The sequence below is a fragment of the Phoca vitulina genome, unplaced genomic scaffold, assembly GCF_004348235.1.
Source record: "Phoca vitulina isolate PV1807 unplaced genomic scaffold, GSC_HSeal_1.0 scaffold12, whole genome shotgun sequence".
Taxonomy (NCBI): Eukaryota; Metazoa; Chordata; class Mammalia; order Carnivora; family Phocidae; genus Phoca; species Phoca vitulina.
This window is the reverse complement of record NW_022589715.1, coordinates 6305468-6318658: the sequence shown is the minus strand read 5'-3', so window position 1 is coordinate 6318658 and position 13191 is coordinate 6305468.

Sequence of the window (13191 nt, the reverse complement as noted above, 5' to 3'; positions counted from 1 at the left end):
GACATTGAAGGGGGATAGGTAGATGGATGGTACAAGACATTTGCCCTCATGGAATGCCTAGAAAAGTGGGAGAAATAGACACCTGGCAGCCCAAAGGTTACAATGCAACATGGTAGAGTCTGAGACCACAGAGGAAGGGAACAGATATTTGTCCGGGGAGAGGGAAATTAGAGATGGCTTTGGAGAGCTGATGTTTGAGTTATTTCTCAAAAGACAACATTGACCAGAGAGCGCAGAGGCAGGGCATTAGAAGTAGAAGAGCCAACAACGTGCGAAGGTTTGGAGATGTAAAAGAGCATGTTTAGGAGACAGCTACCAGTTGAACTGGGCTACACCCCAGAGTGCCTGGGTGCAGGGCGTGGTAGCAGGAGAAAAGCTGAAATTCAAAGAGTGTCAGAGCAGCCTGGGAAGGGTCTGTGTACCCTGCTAAGGAGATAGGACTTGCCTCTGTAGAAAAGAGTAAAATTCAGGTAATGTAGTGACGTCATCAGCTCAGTGTTTAAGAAAACCAAGTATAGGAGGCATGCAGTTACAATGCTATGTGGCAAAGGTCCAGGCAAGAAATAAGAGCCTGAGCTATGAAAATCCCACTGCTAAAACAACAGCCTCCACTGGCAAAGGATCTCAAGAGGTACCTTCTGATAACCATCTCATGTAAACATCTGTAACCAGAAACATCAGGGCTGGGTAACCAGCCTAAAGCCCTCCCCACCTTCTTTCATGAAGCAAGCTGCTATTTTCAACATAAAGTCCTCAGGTCATTTCTATAAGTAAAGAAGACAGGTGCCAGGATGACCTAGGTCTGATCCCTTCCTCCCACCCCAGGCTAATGATGTCACATGCCATCCACTTTGCTTTTGTTTTTTCCCCATCAATGAGGCTGGATCTAAGTGGGCCAATAAGTCTGATTCACAGACACAACAATGATGTAAGAGGCTTGGGACCTAAGTCTCAAATCTCCTCCCTTTTAGGTCAAATAGGAAAACATAGAAATGTACTGACCCAGTTGGAAAGAAAGTATCAGCTTATTATTAAGCCACCAAACACCCAATAATATCCCAAATGCAGAGTTCACTGGTAAAAGCTAGATTGGAGAAAAAAGGCTAAACTTTAGGACAAATGGGGCCTCTGCTCCCATCCCGAATCCATATGTTGGGGCCTGAGCCTTCAGCATGCCCATGATGAACAAGCCCTCAGAACTGACAGCAAGTTCACTCTCTCAGCCGTCGGAAGGGCCGAGGTCTGCAGTGGGCAGTGGGAAAAGGGAGTGTTTCCTGCTGCTTCCCCTGCTCAAGAGAAAGGGAGGGGAAGAGAGCCCTTAGCTCTTGTGTCCAGCCAGTGAAAGCCTAAGGGGAAGCCAAAGGTCTTGCCTTAGTCACAGCTATTCTTGTCACTCAGTGGCCAAGGGGGTCCCAGGAGGAGGATGGAGCAAGGCAGAAACAAGCCCCTACACAGTGAGGGGGACAGACATATTTGGTGAAAGGCAGTTTGCCAAATAAAATACAGATGCCCAGTTTGCATTTGCATTTCAGATAAACAACAAATAATCTTGCAGCATAAGAACATCCCAAGTAGGGAACCTGGGTGGCTCAGTTGGTTAAGCATCTGCCTTTGGCTCAGGTTATGATCCCAGGATCCTGGGATCAAGTCCCATATAGGGCTCCCTGCTCAGCGGGGAGTCTGCTTCTCCTTCTCCCTCTGTCTGTCGCTCCCCCTGCATATGCTCTTTCTCTCTGACAAATAAATAAATAAAATCTAAAAAAAAAAAGAACATCCCAAATATTGCATGGGATATGCACTAAGAAATTGGTTGTTTATATGAAACTGGACTTCTATACTTTCATCTGATAAATCTCACCCCTAGTGGGAGACTCTTCCTTCATGGCATAGATACTCACATCCCCACATCTGCATTCGAAGCCCAGGGTTCTAGCCATGGAGGACTTTACAATCACGCAGTCCCTCAGCTTACATTTGTTCATGATGAGAGCGAGGAGGCCCGGAGAACTGCGAGAACTGGCCCCAAGTCATGCTGTTAATACACGGCAGACCAGGGAATAAAATACATCTGCAGATCCTACTACCATGTTCTTTCTCTTCGGCCACCCTAAGCCCCCTTTGTCCCTTGGCTCACTAGCTCCCGAATTAGATGAAAATTCCCTCGGGGCAAAGAGAATTATTTTTTAATACCTTCTCGCAATGCCTAACACAATGCTTTATGAGCCCTGGCAGTGCGATCGATATTGTGGAGTGGCGGGCCATGTGGCTAAATTACCTGGACAGCTGCCACCTCGCTCCCACCTTCCGAGTTCTGCACTGTGGAGTCATCTTGAGGGTTGCTGGGAAGTTGACACGGCCTCTCACCAGGTGTGAAAATGGTCCTAGCCCTCCGGAGAGGCCATGAGGTAGGACTTTCCAAGTAACAGAATGGCCCCGGCGGGGGGCAGGGGGGATCCTTTCTACGGACGTAAGGGGTTCAAGGAAAACGCAGCTGGGCCCTGCTAGCCTACGTGAAAGGCAGTCTTATTTGAATCAGGAACTTCATCTTCCTCCACAGCAAACCTCTGACCAGAGCTGCCAGCAAAGACTCAGCTGGACTTTTAGGATTGCTTTCTCTCCTTTCCCTTGCCTCCCTCTTGTGGACAAGCAGGCACGCAGTTAGCACAACGGACGTGAGGACGTGAGGACGTGAGGCGTCCGCAACCAGCCTCACAGACTGATGGATGTCTCTGCCACACCTGGCCTTGTGGGGCCGGACACTGACAACTTTACCAAGCAAGGTGATCTTCACTGCCCTCCACTACTTCCCACAAATCACACCACATTGTCCTCTCCTTGTTCCTAGCACTCTGGTGGTTCACATGCTCTAGGGACTGAGCCAGCCAGATGCCCCAAACACAGGCTTAAGCAGGATGTCGAGATGCTTCATGAGAATAATAACAGCATTTATGTGGTGCTTACTAAGTCCAAGCTTCTTTTTGCTAAGCATTTGACACACATTGTCTCCTTTACATTCATACTTTTCACAGCCAACCACTGAGGCACTGAGGCTTGTGCCCATTTTACAGATGAGGAAACTGAGGTTGGGAACGATTAAATAAGGCACAGAAGCTTTTCCTCTAAGTGGCAGAACTGGGATTCAGACTCAGAAAATCTAATATGAGACTCTAGAAAGCCCTGCCCAAAATGGGACTTTCTGCAGTAAGGGAAATGTTCTGCATCATCCAGTATGGAAGGCCCTAGCCACAAGTAGCTACTGAGCATTTGAAATGTGAATACTGCAACTAAATTTCAAATGTTATTTAATTTAATTTTGACTTCAATAGTCACAGATGACTAGTGGTTCCTCTATCAAACAGCACGGCTTAGATTATAAACCCCCCTGTTATTCTAGTTACTCACTTTCTTCTCCCTACGCACATACTTACATGCATACCTTGAGTGGATTAAGGAGATATTTTGTTCACATCATTCCCTTGGCCCTCACTTCACAGAGTAGACTCTGATGCGAAAATTGATCATTGACATATGCCCTCGTTGACGCAATAAGGCAAGGAAAAGCAAATTGATGACGTAAAAGACAGGAGCTCTTATCCTCCCTCTACTAGTGACAAGTCACATAATTTCTCTGAGCCTCAGTTTCTGCCTCTTTACAAGGACAGAGCTGTACTCTGTGATCACAAAGATCACTTCCAGTTTTCACCTTCTGCAGGTGGAAAGTGCTTCCAGAACCCCTCTCTGGCTCTCAGGGTGGTACATTTAAAACATGCGCCCCAGGTGATGAGTCTGGCACCAAGAGTGATTACCTGGAGGCAGAGTCAGCAAGCATGCTTGATTGTGCACATCTAACACCCCATAATATATGGGGTTCTTTTTTTAGAACCCTAATCAGAGATTCCATTTGCATAATTAACATCTTTAGGAATAATTGCAAATGACACATCTGTTCACTATCACCTCCTTGGCAAACTATGTGTTATAAACACAGTTTCTTTAGCTCTGTAAACACTTGGCGCCTGTCCTTTGCTTTTCGAGTTAGTCACCTTCCTCCTTGGTGAGAACTCTGCATGACCTATCCCTGCATGGTTCCATCCCTTCTGCCAGTGGTACTCAAACCAGATCAGGACCTGCTCGCAATAACTACCTGTCCTGACCGGGCTGCAGAGCATGAGCTCTTGACCTTGGCTCCCCAGACCAAGGCTTCAGAGGAGTCATGAAATGTGATGAAATTCTAGGTGTATATCCATGTCCATTCTGGGGAGAGGGTTCATGGCTTCCAGTAGAGTTTCAATGGGTTAGAGAAGAGAGCCATAGATTGTGAGACTGGACCCTCTCTGTTCCCAGAAAGCCTTGGGTAGTACCCAGCATAGTTCCTTTTTGGAAGTGAGACCAGCTTTACGTGGGGCCTCCCATGGGATAGGATTTAATGGTATCAGGAAGGCTCCCTAGGCCAAGGCTTCTCAAACTTTAACGAGCATATGTGTTCGTTGGTGATCTTGCTAAAATGCAGATTCTGATTCAGTAGTTTTGGGGTGGGCCCAAGATTCTCCTGGTGGCCCAGCACACACACTAGGAGTAACGAGGCACTAAACCAAAACCATGTCGGCATCCTCTTGCCTCTCCTGGATCTTCATGCCATGGAACTACTTATGACAATACTTAATTTCCTGAGATATATATAGCCCGGGGTACACTTTGTTCCTGACTAGGACTTTCTCCCCAATTAATTGATCTGTTGCCTTGCTCTAGTGAACTAAGCTGAACAACTTAGAATCCTCAAGGGCCCCTTTTATCCTTCTCCTTTCAAGACCAAGCCAGGTACAGCCCCAGTCAGCTCATCAGTTTTATTTCCCTCAGCCCCGCACTGGCCCAGTTTAGCCCTTCAGAATGAGGTTGTTTCCCACAAAAGGCACACCTAGCTCAAATAGAACTTAGACAAAAAAGTTATTCCATCCATGTGTCCTAAATGTGAATTTCCTTTTACTCGTCCCAATAAATGTTTTGTTTCCCCCGTACCGCCTAAAGAAGCATGGGACCCTGATGCTTATTTTGAACCAGAGGGGATTCATCTAAAAGGAGAAGGCTCTGGGTGGTCTGTATGAAGCAGGTTGCCCCAGGAAGAAATAAGGACCCCTTCACTAATCTTATTCAAGGTGAACAATAGCAGAGATGCCATAGCAAGGACTGAGTGATGTGGTCAACTAAAAAATATGGCCACAATATAGCGCAACAACTCTCCTCACGGGGTAGAGTCTGCTCCTCTGCCTTGACTCTGGGCTGGCCCTGCGTCTTGTTTTCATCAATCGAATGTGGCAGAAGAGTTCTAGAGCCCAGCCCTCAAGAAGCCTCGGGGCTTCCTCCCTCTTAAAACGCTGAACGCCATGTAAGGAACCCAGTCTAGCCCACTAGGAGGGGAGGCTGCATGGAGAAACATGAGGCAGTGCAGCCCACAGCCAGGACCATCTGCCAGAACATGAACAAGGCCACGTTGGTCCCCAGTTCAATACAGCCACATAAGTGAGCCCAGGTGAAAAGAGCAGAAGAGCCACACAGCCAACCGGGAAGTGTGGGAAATAATAAATCACTCTTGTTTTAAGTCACTACATTCTTTTTGTAGGTAGCTCCTATTAGATTAAAAAACTTCATTTTTATTTTTAATTAGCAGGATCTTTTTAATAGTGAATAGTTGTTGAGTATGATCAAATCTAAGTCACTAGGTTTTGAGATGATTTGTTATACAATAGTAGGTAACTGAAATAAGTGGGATGCCGAAATAGATCATCTAAAGACTCTTCAAATGTGATTCTGTATTTTAAGTAATGTTGGGCGGGGGGGAGGACGGGAGGGAGTTGATTAAGCGCTAATCAAGCTTGTTCTGCTGTGTATCTACAGCTCTGTTCTCCATTCACAAGTCTGGTTTCTGCACATGCTTTTGTTGCCGATCTACCATGTGAGAGAAACAATGAATGTCCCCCCACCAAAGGCCTCTTCAGATCTTTAGTGATGCTAATATTGAAAAGGGTGTCTTGCTTGAACTGCAGCAAAGATTAGATATGTTCGAATATACTAGACAGTCCCATCTCCGCACTGCCATGAAATGCTATGCTTGCAGGCTTTGAGATTTAGAGTGCTGCCATGGGGTGCCTTGGAGAAGCAAGGGGAAAGCAACGTGACAATGGTAAGGATGGGGTAGTGTTCTCAGCACCCTGACTTCAAACCCATCACAAAGGACTAATTTTGAATCTCAAAAAAAAAAAAAAAAAAGGAAATGGGGCCAGAAGCTGAAGGAAGAACTTGAGGAAATCTAGGCACACACACAGTGCCTTAGAGCCCAGGAGACAGAGCTGGGGACAGGGTCTCTCCTCCCTTTCTCACCCTGCCCCAACTCCAGCATGCAGACAAAGCAGCTTTGGCTTCCTCAGAAGGGAAGACATCCATAGATGTACACACTAGGGTCCCATTCTCACTGATAGCCCAACCATCCAACACAAGGATAAGGCCCCTGATAAAGGAGTTGATGCACAAAATGAGTGGCCAAGATATGCCAACTCTTGGGGGACCTCCTTGAGATAACAAGGGGAGCTTCTGGGGAGAAGGAGAGGAGGTCCAGCATGAGCAGATGAAGCTCATCTGCAGCACCAATGGGAATGTGTCCGAACACGGATGCCCAGGCTGGTTACACGATGAAATTAAGATCTTTTTCAGTTTCTCTTCCTGATTGTCAGAGATTCCCACGACCTGCCCCAGATGTTCTGATCTCACCCAAGTGCTTTGTACATCCTTCCTTTTTCAAGAGCTGGTTTTCTACAGGTGTTTTAGGTTATGTGAAAAAGGAAGCTAATTTCCCAAGCTGGGTATATATTTCAACTAAGTTTGAAAATAAAGTTATGGAATGAAAGTTTGGAGCTCAGAGGGGTAACTTAGGACTTCTTATACAGCCACTTGCCTATTGTCTATTTATGGTAGAACATATAGAGATATCATATATAGATACAGAGAGAATATGTGTATATATATATGCTAATCCAACCACTATTTTACCTCGAGTAGGATGCAGATTGCATTATATTCTTATTTCAAGAAGGGAAATACGACCATATATATCATGGACCAGGTTACAGAGAACAAACCAATTGGCCCATTCAACTAGTTTTTGTTACGTCTTGTTATATTGATTTCCTACAGTTTATTCCTTTTTGGTCTAACCACTAGGAGAATGCCATACAAATTGGGGTTTTTTTTAAGATTTTTTATTTATTTGTTTGTCAGAGAGAGAGCGAGCGAGCGCACAAGCAGGGGGAGTGGCAGGCAGAGGGAGAAGCAGGCTCCCCGCTGAGCAAGGAACCCAATGCGGGACTCGATCCCAGGACCCTGGGATCATGACCTGAGCCGAAGGCAGACGTTTAACGACTGAGCCACCCAGGCATCCCCATACAAACTGTTTTTAAGTGCCCAATTCAACAATTTGGTGATAGCTAATGATATTGAAGAAAAGCTTACCTTGTTACCCCACAATTCCACTCTTAGGTTATATACTCTAGAGAGAAAAATCTCATACCTGGGTCTGAGGACACCTTAACAGGAATATGTATCATAGCATTGTCTGTAGTAGGGAAAAGTACGTTTATCAATAGAGGAGAATAAAATAAATTTGGAAAGCAATACAATGCCACTGTAAAATAATTGAACTAGACCTACTGATACCAGCATGGACAAATTGCAATATGATGTCAAATGTAAAAAAAATTTTTAAAGGATACTTATAGGAAAACTACAAGAGATAATATTAAAAGCTCATCCCCAAAGAGCACTACATATTCTTTCTGTATATATTCTACATAGTGAAAGTAATTTTAATGAACAAGAAAGATAAATTCTAGTGTTGTGGTAACAGTTCTCTCTGGAAAGAAAGAGAAAGGAATAACACAGTGGAGTGGAAATATGGAGATTTGGCAATGCTGCTACATTTTATTTCTAAAGAAGGAAAGGAGAGAGGTAGGGAAGAAGGAAGGAGAGAAGGTCGGGAACCAAAGCTAATATGGCAAAACAGCAAATCTCAGTAGTTAGTACATGAATATCAGTTACATTCTTTTTCACAGTTTCCTTATCTATTTAAACTCTTTCCTTTTTTTTTTTTTTTTTATTTAAAGATAACAGACAGCTTACCAGCAAGGGGATTTCATCCCCTCTGCTCTGATACTGAAGGAACTTCCTGGGTTTGCTAATGATCAAGGTACAAGAAAAGGTATCCTCAGATTAAACCCTACTCCTCATCTCTTCTCATCCTCATACCAACTATTTTTCCTTGCTCTTATATACATGCATCGCCTTTGGTTGCTGCCCAATGACATTAGCCCCAGGAGACAGGATAAGAGGGAGAGAGGTTGGAAACACAAAGCCAAGCCCTTGTAAGACACGAAGAAACACTTACTCTGTTAGAGCCCACTTTGGAATGCTCTCTGTTTCCGTCACCTCAGGCATTCGGGTTCATTCTGAGCATCTCCTCCAGATACAAGTCATTTAGCCAGCCGACAGGAGGAACAATTACCGGCTGGCTTAAAAGATTGGTTGATTTCTCCGGTGTCTATTTGCCTGCAGTTCTGGCTCTCTGACAAATCAAGTCAGATCAATTTGTACCCTAAAGAGTAAATGGGAGGATGTGATTATTTTCTGGTTCAATAGAAAAGCATTTCATTTCAAAGGGCTGCTGCATGCCATTTCTTTTGAGATTCACTAGGAACAGGTCAAGTCCCTAGAGAGTAAATGATGGATTCTCAGGAGGACAGCTCGGCTTTGCTGCTCACCTAAGCTTTGGGAACAGAGGCAAGATGAGGAGGTGAACAGAAGGTGTTCTCCTCTGAGAGGAAAGGTTCTACAAACCCTACTGCTTAGTCAGTTCGGGCAACTGTAACAAAATACTGTAGACTGCGTGGCTTATCAACAACAGAAATTGAGTGCTCACAGCTCTGGAGGCTGGAAGTCTGAGATCAGGGTGCCAGCATGGCAAGGTCCTGGGACGGGTGCTCTTCCAGGTCTCAGATGGCTCACTTCTTATTGCCTCATCACCTGGCAGAGAAGAAAGCTAGCTAGCTCTCTGGGCTCTTCTTAAAAGGCCACTAATCCCATTCCTGAGGGCTCCATCCTCATGACCTGGTCACCTCCCAAAGGCTCTACCTTCAGATACCATCACACTGGGATTAGGGCTTCAACATAAACATTTTGGAGAGACACAAACATTCGGTCCATCACACTCATGTTTAAGGAATATGTTCCTTGCCTCCTCAACAGGAGTACTTAAGAGTTAAAAAAAAAAAAAGAAACATGCTAAAGATTCAAGAGGATGGAAACCTAATTCTACTGGCAATCAAATCAAGATCTAGAAAATTACCCCAGAAAACAGAACCAAAAAAGCAGAAATAAACTTCTGAAGAACAAAGGGGGAACAGAGGTGGGAAAATATTCACACCCCTTTGGTCCTTGACACTTTGATGCTCTTTACTTGCCTGGTAAGAGATTGGTTGACTGAGACACGGTGTTGGGGTGAGAAGCCAAGTGAGAGAACCTTGGTTGGTTCTGGGTTCCTGTGACTGAGGGCTTCCCCATGCCCTCTGCCTTCTCAGATGTTATCTGACCCTTGAACTCAATCCTCAGGGTCAGATTCAACCCCCGCTCCTGCATTGTTTTCATTCCCTCACCTCACAGACATTATAGCTGATATGGAAGAGTTGAAATAATGTCACAGAAACATGTGGGCTTTGGGGGCAGGCTGCTCGGGTTCAGTTCTCAGCCCTGTGGTTTATGAGTCGTGAAACCTTGACAAACGACATCAGCTTCAATTCCCTCATCTGTAACACAAGAACGGTAATAGCACCTTCCTCACAGGCCTATTACAAAGGACACGGTGGGTATAAAGCTCTTACCACAGTCCCTGCCATAGATCAAGCACTCGACAGATGTTCAATATGATTATTGCTGTTATTATCTACCACTTTGGGTATGTGATGCTGTTTAGCTTCCTATGAAAGACTTCGAGATTTTTAAATCCATATTTTAGTGAGAATATGTCTATTACATGAACATCAGGTGTATCAATCATAGTGGGCGTCTATCCTTAAGGGTGAGCTATAGGCTTCCTCCAGGTCATTGTTATCAGCCATGGAACTGTCATCCTTTTTTATATTGATTGCCATGGCAATCAGATATTTACCCTTGCTCCCCATCTCTACAACACTCTACGTGAGGTTGGTTTATTCACGAGCACCATAGTGTAGCAATGTACAAGAAGTCAGAAGGCCAGAGTTCTGGCTCTTTCCATGGCAATAACCAGTTGTGTGTGGGAGAGTTTTATCTATCATTTCTGCCTCTTGGTTTCCGCATCTATAAAGTGAGGATCGTTTTTCATGTTCTATTCACTTCACCAGGTTATGGAAAATTGAAAACATGAATGTGACGGTATGTTGACTTCTAAAGGGTGAAGATGAAATGTAAGAGATCATTGTTGGCTGGTCATCTTTATTCTGCCCCTCTGCGAGTCTTTGAATGCATGAACCCAACAGAGTCTAACACAGTAACATCTAGAATGCAGGAAGCACATCTACCAGGGACTTCATGCATATTGTTGATAATAGTGGGTCCCTGAATCAAATTAAAACTTTTCAATATAAACTCTAGGCATCTATCTGTGAACTGGTCATTGCTGCCACATACTACATTCACTTATCAAATGAAAAGCTCTCCATCCTAAAACGAGAAACTGACCAAGCACAGTTTCTGGTAGGTTTATAGTATTTGCATCTAATTTTAAAATGTCTCTTTCCGTAAAGGAATGCTAACGGACAAATAAATTTTCAGTTTGTTTCTTTTTATTTTCAGAATAGCACTGTAAAGTATTAACCAACTTTGTGTTTTCTGACTCTATGTTGAAAGTCTCTAGAACTGTAGCCAAGCCCATTAAAACTTTTCAACAGGAAATGGCTATGACCATTTTCTTTGGGCTTCCATTAGGACGGGGCTCACATCTACTGCTACTGTTACCTGCTGCACGGTCCCGACAGAAATGATGCTCACAAAGTAAATTGTAAACAGTTTATTTGCAACAAACATTTCCTGCTGCTAAAGACTTTTGAGCACCCTGCTTCATATCCTTGAGCAATTTGGAAATGATTAATCACCACTCCTGCTTAAAGAATGCAAATCTAGGCAATTAAGGAAAATACATTTATTGATATTAATGGGATTTATTTCAGATTTTTTAAAAGCATGCAGTCCCCATAGTTATGGTGAGAGCCGAACTCTCAGGCCCTTTGTTCCCGGGAAATCACTATGAACTTCTCTTCATGCCTTTGCTCATACTCTTCCCTCAGCCTGGGTGCCCCCATTCCTCTACTATTTCTCTGTCAGTGTCCTTTCATACACCACTTGGTCTGTGGTGCCTCCTTCCCACCCCAGTCCCAATCCAACGGCTATTCTTCTACGATGTCAGAACCATGCACCTGTCTGCAGTGCTTCCTTCTACTTTGCTTTTTAACTCCTTGTCTCACAGAGGATATTATGTCTCTTGAAGGACCGTGACCCATATCATTCAGATTTTTATCTCTCCCTCTCTCTCAAAACACATGCATGTACAGCACCTACATGACGCTTTGCCCATAGTAAACACACAATAAATATGAACCGACAGAATCATAACAGCCATAACATACTCATTCAATAAGCATCTATTAAGTACTTCCTACGTGCAATGTTATGCCAGACTCTGCAATTGGAAGGGGATAACACGGATAAATAAGACATGGTCTGATGGAGGAGACAGCCATGCCAATAAAGATTGCATTTAATAAATGCTCAGATCAAAATGTACAAAATAATATGGGTGCACAAGAAAGGGAGAGACTTACTGTATTGGGGCGGGGCGGGGGGGGGGGGGGGGGGGGTAGTCCAGACAGGCTTTGCAGAAGAGGTGAGCCTTGGTCTTCAACTAAAAGCATGAGAGGAATTCACCAGGAGCAGGGGTGTGGTAGGTCTGGAAGTCATTAAAGGAAAAGGGCATCATTTATGAAAAAAAAGCCTAGCAGTGTGGAAAGAAGGATGGGGGCAACTAGGACTGGAGCCTGGGCATGCAGTGGTAAGTGCAGGGGGATGGGCTGGAGAGAGATGGAGCCAGATTGTGGAATGTCTGTGCCTGACTAAGGAGTTCACCTTGACCCAGCAGGCAGAAGACCTGTCCCATGGTTTGCAGCAGGAGAGAAAGTGGGCCAGAGCTGGGTTTTCGGGTGATCGTGCTGGTGGCTGGCAGCTCAATTGGCCATAGCTTTCAGCCCTTGTTTTCCTTTCCTGCCCTCAGCCCTGGTGCTTCGAGACTCGCTGGGGAATTTAGAACAGAGGATGGTGAGTTCCGAGGAACTGTTAATGCCCTTTAATGGCATTTTTTTTTCAGTCCAAAGCAGTCACATTCTCAGAATATAAATTTACTTCTGCATACTTGCACGTAGACAATCACAGTAAAATAAGTGTTGTCAATTAGGGTTGGTCTTAAGACTCACAGCATTTCATCCCCACCCCACCCCCACCAAGGAAAAGTACTGCCTCCGTCAGGAGTCAGAGAGGAAGGGAATGGGGCAAGTGGAATGTATGAATGAAGCAGTCACAGTAGTTTAGTTAAGTGTAACTCTGCCGGCTGCTGTGAACGTGACCCCACAGACTTAACTTTGTCTGTATTTCAAATCATCCTTCCTAAAGAAAGGGAAGAAGCGTGCCTAGTAAGGATCTTCCTACATTGCTCTGCGCCCCGCGCCCCGTGCACACAGTTTTGGGCAAGCCTGACCTAAACGGAATCATCTTCCAGACCAACAGTAAGAGGCGGTGGGAGCAGTTGGCAGCGCTCCTCTAAGCCTTGCTAACAGCACTCAAAGGGCTCCACCGAGCCTGGAGGGAGTGGAACTATCCTAAAGCCTCCAAAAATAGGAACGGAGTGGGGGTGGGGGCTGCTCTAATTCTCAATTGGTTTTACCACCCTTTGTCTAGTCTTAAAGAGCAGGGAGGTGCCTGGCTATGAGCTAGGAACACTAATTTCTCAAATACCAGGCTCTGTTTTTGGGGACCATAACCTTTAGCAGCCCAGAATGGAAAGATCTCATTCCAAATAGCCACTGTTTCCTTTTGCCAGTCCTTTGAGAGGAAACAATTAGCCTG